Genomic DNA, 17,054 nt, shown 5'->3' on the forward strand with positions numbered 1-17,054 from the left:
TTGGTATAATCATCTATGCTTAGGCAGGATGATGTTTAGGCAGCCATGTTGAAGAAACATCCTACATGCGGCCTCTCTGGTATTTCTAGGAGACACAGTCTCACAGCAAACTCCTTGATCCTCTGGCTATTAAAAACTTTCTGGTCCCACTTTTGAAAATATGCCTGAGCATTACTAGTAGTAGGAATTCTATTGTATAGGGACTAGGCTCCAAACCTCTGCTTATTGTTTATTTGTGGATTTCTGTAATGACTTAGTGTTACAAAGATACATTTCTTGGATGAAGGGTAAGAGCTATATTTATCTGTTGGCATAACAATAAATATTTACTTAGAATGGGCTATGAACTCTGCTGGTTTAATAAAGTGGCAGTTGTTGGTTCTCCTCCAAAATCCATGGAGTTTACACTAAAAGTGTATAAAAGCAGAAGTAAAAGCTAGAATAACACTGTGTAGCACAACATCTACATCAACTGGCAATGCTCTTTTATTGTCACTATCAAGTGTCATGTACTATAGGCAAGTGTGTGTGCTACCATTCTCTATGATTGGAAGTATGCTGGGTGTGTTTATTCCAGTATCACTACAAATTGTGAAGATTATTGCACAAGGCCATTACAATGGGTGTAGTGTCACAAGGAAATAAAATTTTTCAGCTGTATTGTGGGACCACTGCCACAAACTCAACCCATCATTCCCTGAAATATTTTATATGGTCCATGCCTGTAGTTTCAATTTAATGTTTAGTTTTTGGGGGAAATGTAAGAACAGTTCTCAAAAATACAATGATTCTATTTATGAGTTGTTGCTTCTACAGTGGTAGATAATCATTTCTGGGCTAAAAATGTACTGTACTATGATGCAGTGAAACAAAAAGAAGGCAAAGCTCCCAGTCAGCCATACCATCAGGAGGGGAAACACTTGGTACTCTATAGTGTACCTTTGTGCTGTGCTATATTTTTCAGTAGGTTAGATGTATTACATATATTCCCAACTTAATAAAAGTCTTTCGAAATTCAAAGGCTCCATCAGGCTCAACCTTATTTTAACTTTAAAAAAAGAGTTTTTTCTTAGCTTATTTATTATAGGCACTCATATTCTTTATTATTGTTGTTGTGAAACTGAATTATGCTTTCATACATATGTCCAATCATAAACCAATGTATCAAAGATGAGAAATTGGATTTTTAGCTAAGGAAATGAACAATATGTTGAAAGGAAGCACTAAGAAACAAAAGACTTAGCAAAAGGAGAAAATGCAGCCTGCTCTTTGAAAGGACCTTTGTGACTACTTAAAATAAGACCAAAACAGTAGCAAGACGAAGGCTTCCATTTCTCCTCTACCTCTGATCTAAGGAGCATTCCACAAATCAGCCAGAAGTATTGCTGAGAATCTCCACATGAATTTTCATGTCCCAATAGCTCATGAATATAATCAAGATAGAAGGTAAAGATAGGCCACAGCAGCAGAAATGATAATTCACAACAGGTTTCACACATTGTCAAAGTTAATTTTTGCAGTGCTCAAAATAGTAAACTGTAAAAAAGGCCACTGAAAGAGAGAGAGAGAGAGAGAGAGAGAGAGAGAGAGAGAGAGAGAGAGAGAGAGGGAGAGAGAGAGAGGGAGGGAGGGAGGGAGGGAGAGAGAGGTGTCTCCAGACTCCAGATCCAACAATTGCTGGATCTCTGTCTCTGTCTCTGTCTCTCTGTCTCTCTGTCTCTCTGTCTGTCTGTCTGTCTGTCTGTCTGTCTGTCTCTCTCTCTCTCTCTCTCTCTCTCTCTCTCTCTCTCTCTCTCTCTCTCTCTCTCAACGATTAAAAGCCAAATCTTTCCATTTCCTAACCTTCCAAGCACTCTGCCTGTTGCCATAACTACAGTCAACACTTAAAACAGAAGCATGTCCTTTCACTGCAGTGGGAGGTAAATGAAGCCCAGAAAGAAAAAGAAAGAGGTGGGGATAGAAACAGAAGAGGAAGAGAAAAATGTTAAGAAAGGACCCCCACCCTTATCCTTTTTTTATTCTATGATTTAAGAAAGGTCCCTCCTGTTGAGGAATTAAAGCATGGTAGTGCAGAGTGCAAAACTCCTGCCTTACAGAGGAAACTGTCTCTTTTTCTTTCAGCAGACGTTCTGTCATGAATAATTTCCCAAGGAGGAGGAACCCCATCTGTTTGAGAAAGATTTAGGTGGAAAATCATGGCAGAAGATTCTTAAGAACAGAAGCCAATGCATTTCTAAAAGGGAACGGAAATGGCACAGAAAGCCCTTCATTTCAAGGGTTTTCTGGAACTTCATGATTTCATTCACTAACCAATGTGTTTTCCTCGTTTTTGTTTATTTATTAGCCTTCACATCAATCAGGGGGTCGACGATACTTAAGATTTTCAATAAATCTATGTCTAATAATCTATAATAATTCAAGGAAACTGATTGGGATTATGTCACCAGTTATTTCTAAGCTGCTGGTAATATGTCCTACATTTTAAATTATTGTCTTTGGTTACCTTGATTGAGGAGTGATCCAACCTCCTTGTGCTATGCTTTCTTCTAGGTGTCCCTATCATTCCATGTTCCAATAGACTGCTTGGGACTCACTATATGGAGCTAGTTTCTAGTATGAACTACAATGAATGAACTGTTAGGTTTGCTAAACATTAAATTAATATTTTATATTCAAACAATTGGTTTTCCATTGAGCAGTAGAACTGAGTAAATGTCTCCCATTCCAGGAACAAAGCAAAACTATTGTATAAATTATTTTATTTTTAAATTGTGTGAATATGTGTGTGGGAATAGTGAATGTGCATGCAGTACCTTCATTGGCCAGCGGAGGGTGTCTGATTTCTTGCAACTGGAGTACAGGTGGTTGCAATCACCTGACAGGGGTTCTTGAATTCTCTATAAAAGCAATACCCACTCTTAAGCCCTGATCCGTTCATGCAATCCCATGCATGAAGTCAAATTCATGGATATTAGCAATCAATACTCTCTAAAGGATTATACGTCCTCTTTGTGTGCTTGTGCATATGTGTTATATAATCATGTAGACATTCTCTTGTCTGTGAGCACCTACGAGTACTCATGTTCATGTAGAGGCCATAAGGTCAACATTCATTTCTCCTCTCTCGCTCTCCATGTTAGACTTTGAGATGGAATCTCTCATGCATACCCCCACTGTGTATGACTAACTGGCCAGTGTACTCCAGAGAGCCTTCTGTCTCCATCTCCCCAGTTTGAGGATTACAGATTTGAATAGCCACACCCAATTTTCCACATGAGAGCTGAGATCCAAGGACAAACTCATGCTTGTATGCCAGGCACACTGCTGACAGAACCAATTCCCAGTCTCTAATTTTCATCTTAGACTTTTTTTTCTTTTCCCAGAAGACAATGTCTTTTTAAAAATAAATTATCCTAAGGGTCCAATGCATAAAAATGTGAAAAGGCTGAGGTTAAAATGTTGAGGTTTAAAAATTTATAAATGTAAAGAGACAGGCTTGGTATCTCACTTTTATTTCTTCCTTAAAAGGGCATGAATTGCAGCTAAGGCAATCTCATTGCCAGTGAACGTTTACTCTTCATGAAGGTAGCACTGTGGTGAGGTTCTTCATCTCTAAGAGTCTGCTTTCCTTTTAGTTTCTCAACTACTGTTGAGTGTTGATGCCATAGACTTGAAGAGAAAGACCACTGACCACATATTATGACCAAATCAAAGCAAACTTTATTCTGTGAGTTGTCTCCCTCTAAATCGATGTTTAAAAGAGAGGATGAGAGTCAATTTCTTGAGCTACTTTTATAGGGCAAGTACACTGGAATGTAAGGGATTTTGCAAACAAGCCTGGCTACAGAATTAAACCCAGGCAGTTAAGGAAATCTCCAAGGAATATGTTGCATAAACATTCTGTGGTCATGGGGTGGAATGAAGCCCAATTCTGAGAAACAGAAATTTAAATTTCTCAGTACACAGAAATCTAACTGAACTGGAATATTATTCAAATGGCTCCTGATGGCACAGTGGAGTCAGGCTGGTTTCTCTTTCGTGTTAGCATGCAAGCATTAGGCTAGCCCCGTCCCTGTCACTTGGCAAGATGCACCTGTTAGTATTTAGGCAAATACCTAGCCAGTCTAAGGCCACAGGTCACTAGTTGTGGCTGCTTAAGGTTCTGCACACATGCACCAAGGCCCCTTTGAAGGGAGTTCTCCCGTCCCGCGCTCTCTTCTGCCTCACTTCCTTTTCCCAGTCTGCCTGCATGACTTTCTCTCCCTGCCCCTAATCAATAAGCTTCTACATGGGTTTGTTGTAGATTATTGTTCCTTCTCACCCGCCACCACTAGACAAAACGAATGAGCATTATGTCTGATGATGTTCCAGATAAAGGAGAAGTATCAACAAATTAATCACCTTCCATAAAGAAGTTTGTATTCCAGTTGAGGGAGGTCAACAAGAAAATGTATTGTTCAATGTCTAACTAGTTAGATGAACTATGCCTTGGATGAAATAAAAGGAAAATAACTTGGTATGTACTATATGATATTGCTGAAGGTCCTACTGTGGCCACTCCAGGAATATGGAAAACAAAACAATAACACAAAGCTCACAAAGAAACATTACAAGCAGTGCTGGCAGAAAAGTCAATAATGTAATTTCAAAACACGTTCTAGGTGCTGTGATACATCCCTGTACCCTCAGACCTTGGGCTACTGAGCCTGGAGGACCTGGATGCCAAGACTATTCTAACCTACATAGATTCTGTCTCTAAAATCCAAATATTAAGAAAGAAGAAGAGAAAAGTAAGCAAAGGTGGAACAATAGGTCTTAAACTCAGAGCAACAGGATTTAGTGAGAGGTAAGAAATCTCTGTGAAAAAATAAGAATGCAAAATCAAAGGTAGATTCTATAGTAAGAATAAAAGCTAAAATATGATATTCAAAAGCAATTTTTAAAGCTGCCATTTACCTTCTAACCCTAGCAAGCACAAGAACTTCTGTGACTTGATACCAGGTTTTCAGAAACACTAAATCAAACATCTTTATTCTAATAATGAAATCACAATGAATACAAGAATATGACAAAGAAGATGACGAGATATGGAAGCTATGTGACTAAGAACTTTGGATCTCACAAAGTTTTATAGTTTGGTCTTTGAGTTTCTCAGAGGAAAGCTTACTGCTTTAGTAAGTGAGCATGTTTACCTAAATTGATTAATAGAGAAGACATTTCTGAGAGATTGTGAAATAGCCATTTAATAATGAATCCATAGGGAATGAGTAACAAAGCCTTTATGCATTTCTTCCTAGTGGTGGAAAATACTATGTGGCCTGATGAAGTCAACATGCATTTTGTCCTATGCTCAAAAGGCAGAGGGAGGTAGATCTGAGGCCATTCTGGTCCACACTGCAAGTTTTAGGCCAGCCAGGGATAAACAGTGAATTCTTAAGGTACAAAACCCAGACTGTGAAAACTATGGTCTGTAAAATATTTCTTTATATATATAATATGTCTTCCTATCCTCTTATCTTAATTGTGAAGACACGATCTTTACAGCTTAAGAGGCTTGGTTACTACCTTTGTATAGATCCATTATTATTCCATCATTCAACTTTAATGGTTCAGGAAAGTTCATTTGTTCTCTCTGATCCCTAAAAGATCATCTTCTATCACATATATCATACAGTATACTCTGTGATCATTGCAAAAATACAGATTTCCAATTATGTATCTGTGTTCTGACATTGAACAAAATTAACTTCTTGGGTCAGTATTCTGCAGATGGTTTTACAAAATTTGAGCAGTTCTGATTAAAATATATTGTTTAAGAAAAAGTCCTTAAAACATTGTCATTATGGTGTGGACATCTGGCCATACTGACATTTCAGTTATGAGGATTTTTTTTTAGAAATTTTGCTTTCTTCAATTCTAGACATTGAAACAATCATCCAAATACATCCTCAGGTCAACTTCCACCAAGAAAACTCAAGGCAGTGCTTCAAACTATGATGAACCAAGGCAATTTTACTTTTGCTGACCTTTGCTTCAGGTCATTGTAATTTAATGCGTAGTAATCCTATTTAAAAATATGTTGCAAGCAGCAAAGTGCCTGCTGGGAGAAAGTGGCCATGCACGAACAGATCAATATGCATTGTGTGCTTTCAACCATTCAACAATCGATTCACCCTTGTTATGAGAAAATAAATGCCAAAGTCCCCAGAGTTAATTTCTGAAGAGAGGTTTTTACAAGGCGACCAGATTATAAAAAGTTTCCAGGGGTTATTTTTTCTTTGCTCATGTGGTCCCGGAATCTGGGCTGCATCTCACAGCATCCCATTCAGAAACTGTAAGAGATCCTAAAAGCAAATTCCAGCAGGAAGATTGGATACATTTCCTTCTATCACCGGAGAACTGACGGCTTATTTAGAGTAAAGCATTTCATAGACTCCACTCTTCCCTCTCCCCTTTCGTCTTACTCTTAGGTACAGCAGCTGGATTTAATAAGCTATCAAATGACACTTTCGGCAAGCTCGTCTATAAGATGTCGGATCTTCTACTTCATGTGTTATTCAGTAATTTTCAATTTCTCAAATTTGTGCATTAAAAGAAGATAATGTATTCTTTAGACTAGTCAAAATTTTCTAAAGTCTTCCTTGTGCACTAAGGGCTTTCAACATTCCCTTGTTACCATAGAAATGTGCTTATGAAGGACTGAATCTGTGCAGCATAATCACAAACATTAAATTGGCATATAAAAGCACTGCAGCCTAGCATCTCTACTGTCTATGCTAATGATTTTCTTGCTTTTATATCTCACCAGGCTATATTTCATTCAGGGAGCCTCAAACAGTGTCTTTCGTTGAACTAGATTTCAGGGGAATGCCTTACACTGTGCCATTTTTCTGTTAGCTAGTAGAGTTCTTAGCATACCATATTGTCACATCAGTGGGTTTCTGTGGCTCCAAACGTAAAACTAGAGGGCTGTGCATATCAGAGCACCAAATATTATGCATTAGTCTGATTTGACTTCAATTAATAAGATGCTAGTGATAAATGACATTCATTTCCTTGGATCCTAATCCCATTGTTATTAACACAATTAATTCCAAGTAAAAACAGATGAAAAATATACTTGGTCATCTAGGTTACTAAATGTAATAGTCTGAGGTATTACTAAATTTCAAGTGACACAAAATTTATAAAGATGAACATTTTTAGGATTTTGTCAATTTTATAACAACGTACTCTGCAGCAAAACCAGTCTAAAATAGTGCAAGCTAGTCATTTAGGCATCATTTAGAAAACTCACATTTGTTCATCTGCTATAAAGTTCAATAGAAATTTTCCAACTGTTCTACTTAAGAACTCGAAGTTTTGTTTATACCTCCCTCTAGATTAAGAAAGCAGATGTTCCATTCTTCCAGCTACCAAAAATGGTTAACTAGATGCTTTCCTGTAACTAAAACGCCCCCAAAATCTAAAGGCAATCCTTTCTTTTATTATTGTGTGTGCCATATTTCATATGCTTGTAGGAAAGATATTGTTCAACAAATTTTCATCCAACTGTGGGGAACAGGCTTCTTTAGATGGTGCCAGTGGTGTTATATTTCTTCTTTAAAAGGCCAAGTTACTTCCACAACCCACACAAGAAACATTAATCTCAACATAACTAATTAAAGAGAACATCCACTTCCATTTTTTTATTTCAAAATAAGTGTGTGACTATTTTCCCTATAGATAATTTTTCTTTTTTTTTGTTTTTTAAATTGTGGTTCAAAAATGCAGAGTCAAAAATTTATTTAGTGATTATTTGTTTATTTGGCATACGTCTTAATGCCCTCTCATTCTGTTTGGGCATGGTGGTACTAAATCCATTCACGGGTATCTTACTGTGAAGCAATAGCATGAGCAAGGCCACACATACATCAGTTTTATGCAGGGCTTGCACGCAGTTTTAGAAAGTTAATGCATGATAATCCTGGTGGGAAGCAGACAGACATGGGACTAGAGCAGTAGCTGAGACTTTTACATCACGATCCTGAGGCAACAGAGTGTGGAACTAGGCCTGGTAGGGCTTCTGAAACCTCAAAGCCCACACTCAGTGAAACATGTCTTTCACACCTCATCCAAAGGTCGCATCTCCCAAACCTTCTCAAGCAGTTCTATTAACTGGAGAAAAAAGCATTCAAACATACAAGCCTACAGGGGTCATTGTGCTTCAAACCACCACATTGGGTATGATCTGTATAATATATACCTAGCCAAGAGAAATCTTTTGCTGCTCACCTATAGGGTTAGTTCAGAAAGATGACATCATCCACGTTAGACCAGTTATGGCCACACAGCTCAAAACTAGCTAATTGGTCATCTATTTCCCAAACACTGCTTTCATGATGACACAAGTCTGATGCTTCTTTAGGAATTAAGTAAACATAGTAGAAAATTAGATCACCAGCTGGTGGGAGAAAGGAGAGCTGTCACGAGTTTTCCAGATTATAATCCTAGTCCCTCTGTGAGGTGAGCCAACTCGCTTTCTTGGGTAATGAAAGAGATACACTAAGCATCACAACTAACAGTCCATGTCACAATAGTGGTGTGCTTCAAAGCATCACATAGCTGAAGGAAGGTCAATACAAACAAACTAGTCTGTGAATTTAGAGAAAAGAACTCCAAAAAATAGCCTAGTTTCTTAAAACTTCCTTGGTAAAAAACACTACTTTTGAGCACATGACACAGAGATGAAACATCACTCCTGTACTAGTTACTTTTTGTTTCTGTGATAAAACACCATGACCAAGGCATCTTCTTAGAAAGAAGAAGTTTATTTGAACTTAATGGCTCCAGAGAGAAACAAGTCTATCGTGGCTAAGAGACATGGCAGCCACAGTAGGAAGCTGAGAGATGGACAGACTACAAAATCTCAAAACCCACCTCCAGTGACTTACATCATCTACCAAAACTACACCACTTTCCCAAACAGTGCAGCCACTTGGTGACAACAGTGCTTAGATTTGTACCTAGTGGGGACATTCCCATTCAAAGCACCACAGCACTGAGCTATAGAATATTTAAAAGAAGCAGGTCTAGACTAGCAATACAGTATGAGCCCTTGGTTGAATCTCAAGCAAAACCTGTCCCTTCCAGAGAAGAACACTGTACCAAAAGTTATTTTTTTACTTTCTAATCAATTCCTTTTTTGTATTTTAAATGTTAGCATATTCCTAACTATTGGTTACAAAATGCATACTCTGTCTTACTATTATATATATATATCTGCATATATATATATCACTCACTTATTGTTGATCCACCAAGTTCTCTCTGTGCTAATTAGATAAAAAGACATATCTCCAGTTTCTAAGGAGATCATCACTCTTCAGTAAATAATCAAGAGGACAGAATAAATAGCAATGTGCTTGTGGTTCTTAATTGTTTCAAAATATTTTAACGGGGATAGAACAAAAATGAGAGATTTTTAAAACAGCCAGTAGAGTCTCTATAAAATTTACCCCATTGGGAAGTCATAATCATATACTAAGGATTAAATAAAACTGCTTTATTTTTATTATTACATCTAATCTTGTGAAGTTCTGAGATCACATATTGATTTCTCCTCAAGCAATATTACATCTAGGGTCATGTTCATGACTCATATTTTTATCAGTAACCAAAGTATAATCAACACAAGTTAAGGTCACAACTTGAATTAATATCAAAATCTCTGTTTAAGTATATAACAAAATGCCAACATTAGCATGAGGCAGGAAAAGCCACAACTTTCTACCCATGTGAAATATATCACTCTATACCCTCATACCAGGAAGCTTGCAAAATATGCCTTTAAAAATGTCTCCCAGATAATGAATAACATTACAGAAGAACTTTTATAAAACCAATATTGTTTTGTTAGATTTTTAAATCTTCAAACCATGACTATAATTTAATTTCTTCCTCTAAAAACATTGCTTAAAAACATGTGTATGTCACATTAACTGTTTATGATTACATGAATATAATTTAGTGCTTAAGAGCTTTTAGTTTCCAATTGATCTACCTCACTTAATAGGCAAAATATTCCAGTTCTCTGTCAGTGTTTATAAACAGAGCATAATAATATCTGACTTCCTTAAATTGAGGAAATGAAATAAAATATAGTTCACATAAAGGGCACCTCTCTCTTAACACATAACTTTAGCACATAGTAAAAACTTGCACCAAACAGGAGTAACAAAGTCAGATAAGCTGCAGGAGTCCAGTGACCACTGTACTTAAAATGAGCAATACATCTTAAGTATGACATACTGAAAAGTATTCATGGTTTATGACTTTCATCTAAAAGTTCCAACTTAATTAGGAATATGATATGTTTATTTGCCAAACCTGACAAATATGGAATTTTCAAAGTTTATCTCACACCACTGTGCAATCAACAACTTCTTCCTCAAAGACAGCAGCAATACTAGAGCTAAACAACTCCTCATAATCCAAACACAAACTCATGGGAGATATTACACTTTTTCAGGCTATCATAACAGATAGCCCTTTAGAAATCAGTTTAAATCTGCATGAAGAGAACAATATAAATACAGAGAGCCTGACATCAAAGGCCACTGGAAATTGCAAAGCATGTTAAAAGATTATGGAATTCAAGAAATATGTCAAATGAATGTTCCTGTCTTGCTGTCAAAAGAAGGGAGAATTTCAGTTTAGCAACAGCTTGCCAAGAATAGGGCTTCAGGTCATTAACCTTGAAGATAATTTATTCACTCAAAACAATGCATAAATACATGTATACACAATTTGCACTTACATACACATTCCAAGGGATTCAGGGCCTGAATAAGCTTTGGCTGGAACACTTTGTCATACACATTGAAAATATACTCCCAGGATGTTGAAGTTTTCTTTTTAAAAAACCAGGCACACTTGTGACCATTTGATACTAGATAGCCAATTATTTGAGTTTTTCCCTAGAAAAAACTATTTCTGCAATTCTCATCATTCCTTAGCTGCCCATAGTTCTTTGTGTAGGGTTGAGGTCAAGATTAGTATACCTATTGTTGTCCTTGTTCAACTTGTGTTTAGGCAGTCATGCTGGTAAGATTTGTTGGGTATAACTTCTGCCATTCAAAACAGAAATGATCTCATAGCAAACTCCTTGTTCCTCTAGGTCATATGATCTCCAAGCCCCCTGCAATATTCCCTGAGTCTTGGTACAAGTGTGGTATTGTAGGTTCGTTAGTTGGGACTGGGATCTACAAGTCTGCATTTTGAATTATTGTTGTTCATTATACAGATGGAGCAGGTTATATTCATGCGTTTAGAAATAATATATGTATATATTAAAAATTCAAATAGAGATTTACACATAAATGAAAACTTAGAATGTTTGATGGACAACAAGGAAGCCAAAGAATGATTATCAATAAAATACAAACACAAAGTAAGGGTTTAATGTGAAAACTTACCACAACATGCACAAGGATAAATTAAGTTATTTGATATAAAACAAAATCCAAAATCAATCTAAAATTGTTGGAGAATATTTTATAATATGCTTTAGGGAGTAGAATTACATATTATAAACATGTATTATATTTATATACATGGATTTTATTATATTATAAATTAATACATATGAAGAGGGAGTTGTGGGTGTATAAAAACAATTAATGAAAAAAAGAGATAAAGGATGCATATACAGGAGTCTGTAGAGAGATCAAAAAGGAAGGAAGAAATGATGCAAGTATATTATAATCACAAAAATAAAAGAAATAGTATAACAAGAGACACACTAACCATGTGTGTAGGGGAGATCTCATGTACCTCAGGTACTGACCATGCCTGTTTAGGGCATGGAAAGAGGGACATGGGGAAGGCAAGGAATATAAGGGAGAAAAGAAAGGGAAAGCACTCTTGGATCCTGGCAGAGATTCAGAGACCATAGATGGCTCACCCAGTTCTCAGCTTCTCATGTAAGTTACTTCTCTCTGTCTTAATAAATATCCAACTACCTTTTCCCACATACTTAGTGTGACTTGTTTCCCTTCACACATGTGCCACTTAATATCTGCAATATATTATAAGGTATCTTTTTTAGTGTATTTTTAAACAATTTTAATTAAAAATAAGATTATTTACCTGAATTGTGAGCATTACACACATCATACCTGAACAGCCTCTTTAATTTTTTATTTTTTTATATATTTATTTATTTTGAAATTTACATTTAAATTAGAAACAAGGTTGCTTCACATGTCAATTCCAGGTCTCGCACCCTTTCCCTTTCTCCTCCCGCTCCCTCCCACCCCCCCCAATATCCCCTCACTTCCCCAGGGAGGTTGAGGCCCTCCATGGGGGTGTCCATAGTCTGTCATTTCATCCAGGGCAGGGCCTAGACCCTCCCCCAAGAGTCCAGTGTGAGAGTGCAACTCTCATTGTGGGATGGGAGCCCAAAGTCCATTTGTCTACACGGGATAAATACTGATCTACTATCCAAGGCTCAATAGATTACCTAGGCCTCCTCACTGACACCCACATTCAGGGGGGTCTTGATCAGTCCCAGGCATCAGTCTGGGATTCAAGAGCTAACCCTCGTCAGGTCAGCTGTTTCTGGGGGTTAAACCAGCCCAGTCTTAACCCCTTTGGTCATCAGTCCTCCCTCGCTGACACTGGATTTCTTGAGTTCAGCTCAGTGCTTAGTCATGGGAGTCTGCCTCTGCTTCTGTTTCCTAGACTCTCTGGCCATGGATTGTAGGCTGGCACTCCCCAGATCTATGTCTAAAATCCATATATGAGAGAGTGCATGCCATGTTTCTCTTTTTGTGACTGGGTTACCTCGCTCTGGATGGTTTCTTCTAGTGCCATTCATTTGCCTGCAAATTTCATGATTCCATTTTTTTTTTGCTGAATAGTACTCCATTGTGTAAATGTACCACATTTTCTCTATCCACACATCGGTTGAGGGGCATCTAGGTTGCTTCCAAGTTCTGGCTATTACAAATAATGCTGCTATGAACATAGTGGAACAGACATCCTTGTTGTATCAATGGGTATCTTTTGGATATATGCCTAAGAGTGGAGTTGCTGGGTCTTGTGGTAGGTTGATTCCCATTATTCTGAGGAATCTCCGTACTGATTTCTAAAGTGGCTTTACAAGTTTACACTCCCACCAGCAGTGAAGGAGTGTTCTCCTTTCACCACAATCTCTCCACCATAAATTGTCATTGGTGTTTTTGATTTTAGCAATTATGACAGGAGTGACATGGTATCTCAGAGTTGTTGCATTTCCCAGATGGCTAAGGATGTTGAGCACTTTCTCAAGTGCCTCTCAGCCATTTTAGACTCCTCTATTGAAAATTCTCTATTTAGTTCTGCAGCCCACTTTTTAATTGGATCCTTTGGTGTTTTGGAGACTTGCTTCTTGAGTTCTTTGTAAATTTTGGAGATCAGCCCTCTGTCAGATGCAGGATGAGTGAAAATCTTTTCCCATTATATGGGTTGCCTTTTGTCTTGCTGACTGTGTCCTTTGCCTTACAGGAGCTTCTCAGTTTCACAAGGTACCATTTATTAGTAGTTGATCTCACTATCTGTGCTACTGGTGTTATGTTCAGGAAGTTGTCTCCTGTACCAATTCGTTCAAGGGTACCACCCACTTTCTCTTTTAAGAGGGTCAGTGTGGCTGGATTTATGTTGACGTCTTTGATCCATTTGGATATAAGTTCTGTGCATGGTGATAGACATGGATCTATCCGCATTCTTCTACATGCCAGCATCCAGTTATGCTAGCACCATTTGTTAAAGATGCTTCCTTTAATACTTTTAGCTTCTTTGTCGAAGGTCAGATGTTCATACATGTATGGGTTAACATCAGGATGTTCAATTCGATTCCATTGGTCTATCTGTATATTTTTGTGCCAATACCAAACTGTTTTCAGGACTACAGCTCAATAATAGAGCTTATGGTCGGGGATGGTGATGCCTCCAGATGCTGCTTTGTTGAGTAAGGTTGTTTTGCCTATCCTAGGTCTTTTGTTTTTCCATACAAAATTGATTATTGTTCTTTCAAGGTCTGTGAAGAATTGTGCTGGAATTTTAATGGGGATTGCATTAAATCTGTAGATTGCTTTTTGCAGGATTGCCATTTTTACTACATTGATCCTACCTATCCAAGACCATGGGAGATCTTTTCATTTTCTGAGGGCTTCTTTAATTTATTTCTTTAAAGACTCAAAGTTCTTGTGATACAGGTCTTTCACTTGTTTGGTTAGTGTTACCCCAAGGTATTTTAAGTTTTTGTGGCAATTGTAAAGGGTGATGTTTCTCTGATTTCTTTCTCAGCTCTTTTATCGGGCTACTGATTTTCTTGAGTTGATCTTGTATCCTATCACTTTGCTGAAGGTGTTAATCAGCTGTAAGAGTTCCCTGGTAGAGGTCTTTGGGTCATTTATCTAAGCTATCATATCACCTGCAAATAGTGAAAGTTTGACCTCTTCCTTTCCAATTTGTATCCCCTTGATCTCCTTTTGTTGTTGTATGGCTCTGGCTAGAACTTCAAGTACAATATTGAAAAGGTATGGAGAGAGTGGACAGCCTTGTCTTGTTCCTGATTTTAGAGGAATTGTGTTGATTATCTGTCCATTTAGTTTGATGTTGGCTGTTGGTTTGTTGTATATAGCTTTTATTATGTTTTGGTATGTTCCTGTTATCCCAGCTATCTCCAAGACCTTTATCATGAAGGGGTGTTGGATTTTTGTCAAAGGCTTTTTCAGCATCTAGTGTGATGATCATGTGATGTTTTTCAGCTTGTTTATGTGGAGGATTACATTGATGGATTTTCATATGTTGAACCATCCCTGCATCTCTGGGATGAAACCTACTTGATCGTGGTGAATGATTGTTTTGATGTGTTCTTGGAACTGATTTGCCAGTATTTTATTGAGTATTTTTGTATCAATGTTCATGAGGGATATTGGTCTGAAGTTCTTAGTTGTGTCTTTGTGTGGCTTGGGTATCAAGGTTATTGAAGCCTCGTAGAAAGAGTTTGGCAAAGACCCTTCTGCTTCTATTGCGTGGAATACTTTGAGAAGAATTGGTATAAGCTGCTCTTTGAATTTCTGGTAGAATTCTGCATTGAGGCTTTTTTTGGTTGGGAGACTTTTGATGACTGCTTCTATTTCCATAGGGATTATAGGTCTATTTAAATTGCTTATCTGTTCTTGATTTAATTTTGGCAAGTGATAGCTACCCAGGAAGTCATCCATTTCCTTTAAATTTTCGAATTGTGTGGAGTACATATTTTCAAAGTATGACCTGCTGATTCTCTGAATTTCCTCAGAGTCCATCGTTATGTCCCCCTTTTCATTTCTGATTTTGTTAATTTGCATGTTCACACTCTGCTGTTTGGTAAGTTTGGACAAAGGTATGTCTATCTTGTTGATTTTCTCAAAGAAGTAACTCTTTGTTATATTGATTCTTTGTATTGTTTTCCTAGTTTCTACTTTATTGATTTCAGCCCTCATTTTGATTATTTCCTGATGTCTACTCCTCCTGGGGGAGTTTGCTTCTTTGTGTCCTAGAGCTTTCAGCTGTGCTATTAATTCTCATATAACTATTCTCCAGTTTCTTCATGTGGGCACTCAGTGCTATGAACTTCCCCCGTAGCACTGCTTTCAAAGTGTCCCATAGGTTTGGGTATGTTGTGTCTTCATTCTCATTGAATTTGATGAAGTCTTTAATTTCTTTTTTTATTTCTTCTTTGAACCAGGAATGGTGCAGTTGTCCATTATTCAATTTCCATGAGTTTGTAGGTTTTCTGAAATTTGTGTTGTTGTTGAATTCTAATTTTAAAGCATGGTGGTCTGATAAGATGCATGGAGTTATTTCAATATTTTTGAAGCTGATAAGGTTTGATATGTTGCCAAGTATGTGGTCGATTTTTGAGAAGGTTCCATGTGGTGGTGAGAAGAAGGTATATTCTTTTTTATGTGGATGGAATGTTCTATAGATGTCTGTTAATCCCAATTGGGTCTTCAGATTGTGTTTTCTTTAATTGTCTCTATTTCAGTTTTTCAACCCTTGAACTGTTTGAATTGTTTCTTGCAATTTTCGGTTCATCTTTTTGTCCATTTGTTGCATTTTATGAATTTTTTGGTTTGTTTTTTCTTCCATTTCTTGCATTTTTTAGTTTGCTTTTTCTTACATTTCTTGCATTTTTTGGTCTGCTTTTTCTTCCATTTCTTGCATTTTTTTGGTTTGTTTTTTTCTTCCATTTCTTTGAAGGATTTTCCTATATCCTCTTTTAGGGCCTCTATCATTTTCATGAAGTTGTTTTTATAAGGTCTTTCTCTTCTGCTTCATTTGCATTGGAATGTTGGAGTCTTGCTGGTGTGGAGTCTCTAGAATCTTGAGGTGTCATATTTGTTTTTCTGTTGCTGAGTGTGTTTTTTTTTTTTTGTCTCTTTCCCATCTCTCCTTCTAAAGGGTGCAGAAAGAGCACCTTACTGGTCTGGTTGTTAGGGGACCAGAGTTCCCTTTCAGGGGTGCAAGCAAGTCCAATACTCTGGTAGTTCTTCTGTTCCTCTTCCTAGTTCTGTCCTGTCGGTGGAGAAGAAGCCAAGGAATCTGGGGTGCCTAGCCTCCCACCTGGTCCCCTGTTCCCGTTGGTGGAAGGGAAGACCTGGGATCTGGGGTGCTTGGCTCCCATCAGGAAGGGAAGCTCTGTGGCAATCTCCAGTAATCCCCAGGCACTGGAATGCAGGCCTGGATGCAGGGCCTGTTTTACCTGGTCCTGCCACCTGACCAGCTGGTCCCCTGGTCTCCGAGAAAGTATCTTTACACAATTTTTCACTGTTCAAATATCAATGTGTATATTCAAATAAAACTTGGTAATGGAGCTTATTATACACATACGATGTATTATAGCTTATTGATGCCAGTATTTAAACCTTTTAATGTACTGGTTTGAGTACATTATATATATGGAAAATATATAACAAAAATACTAGGAGATCAGAATTTTTCTATTGCATTATGATTATATGGGATGCCCATTACATATGCAGTCA

Source organism: Mesocricetus auratus, unplaced genomic scaffold, assembly GCF_017639785.1.
Source record: "Mesocricetus auratus isolate SY011 unplaced genomic scaffold, BCM_Maur_2.0 Super-Scaffold_100010, whole genome shotgun sequence".
NCBI lineage: Eukaryota > Metazoa > Chordata > Mammalia > Rodentia > Cricetidae > Mesocricetus > Mesocricetus auratus.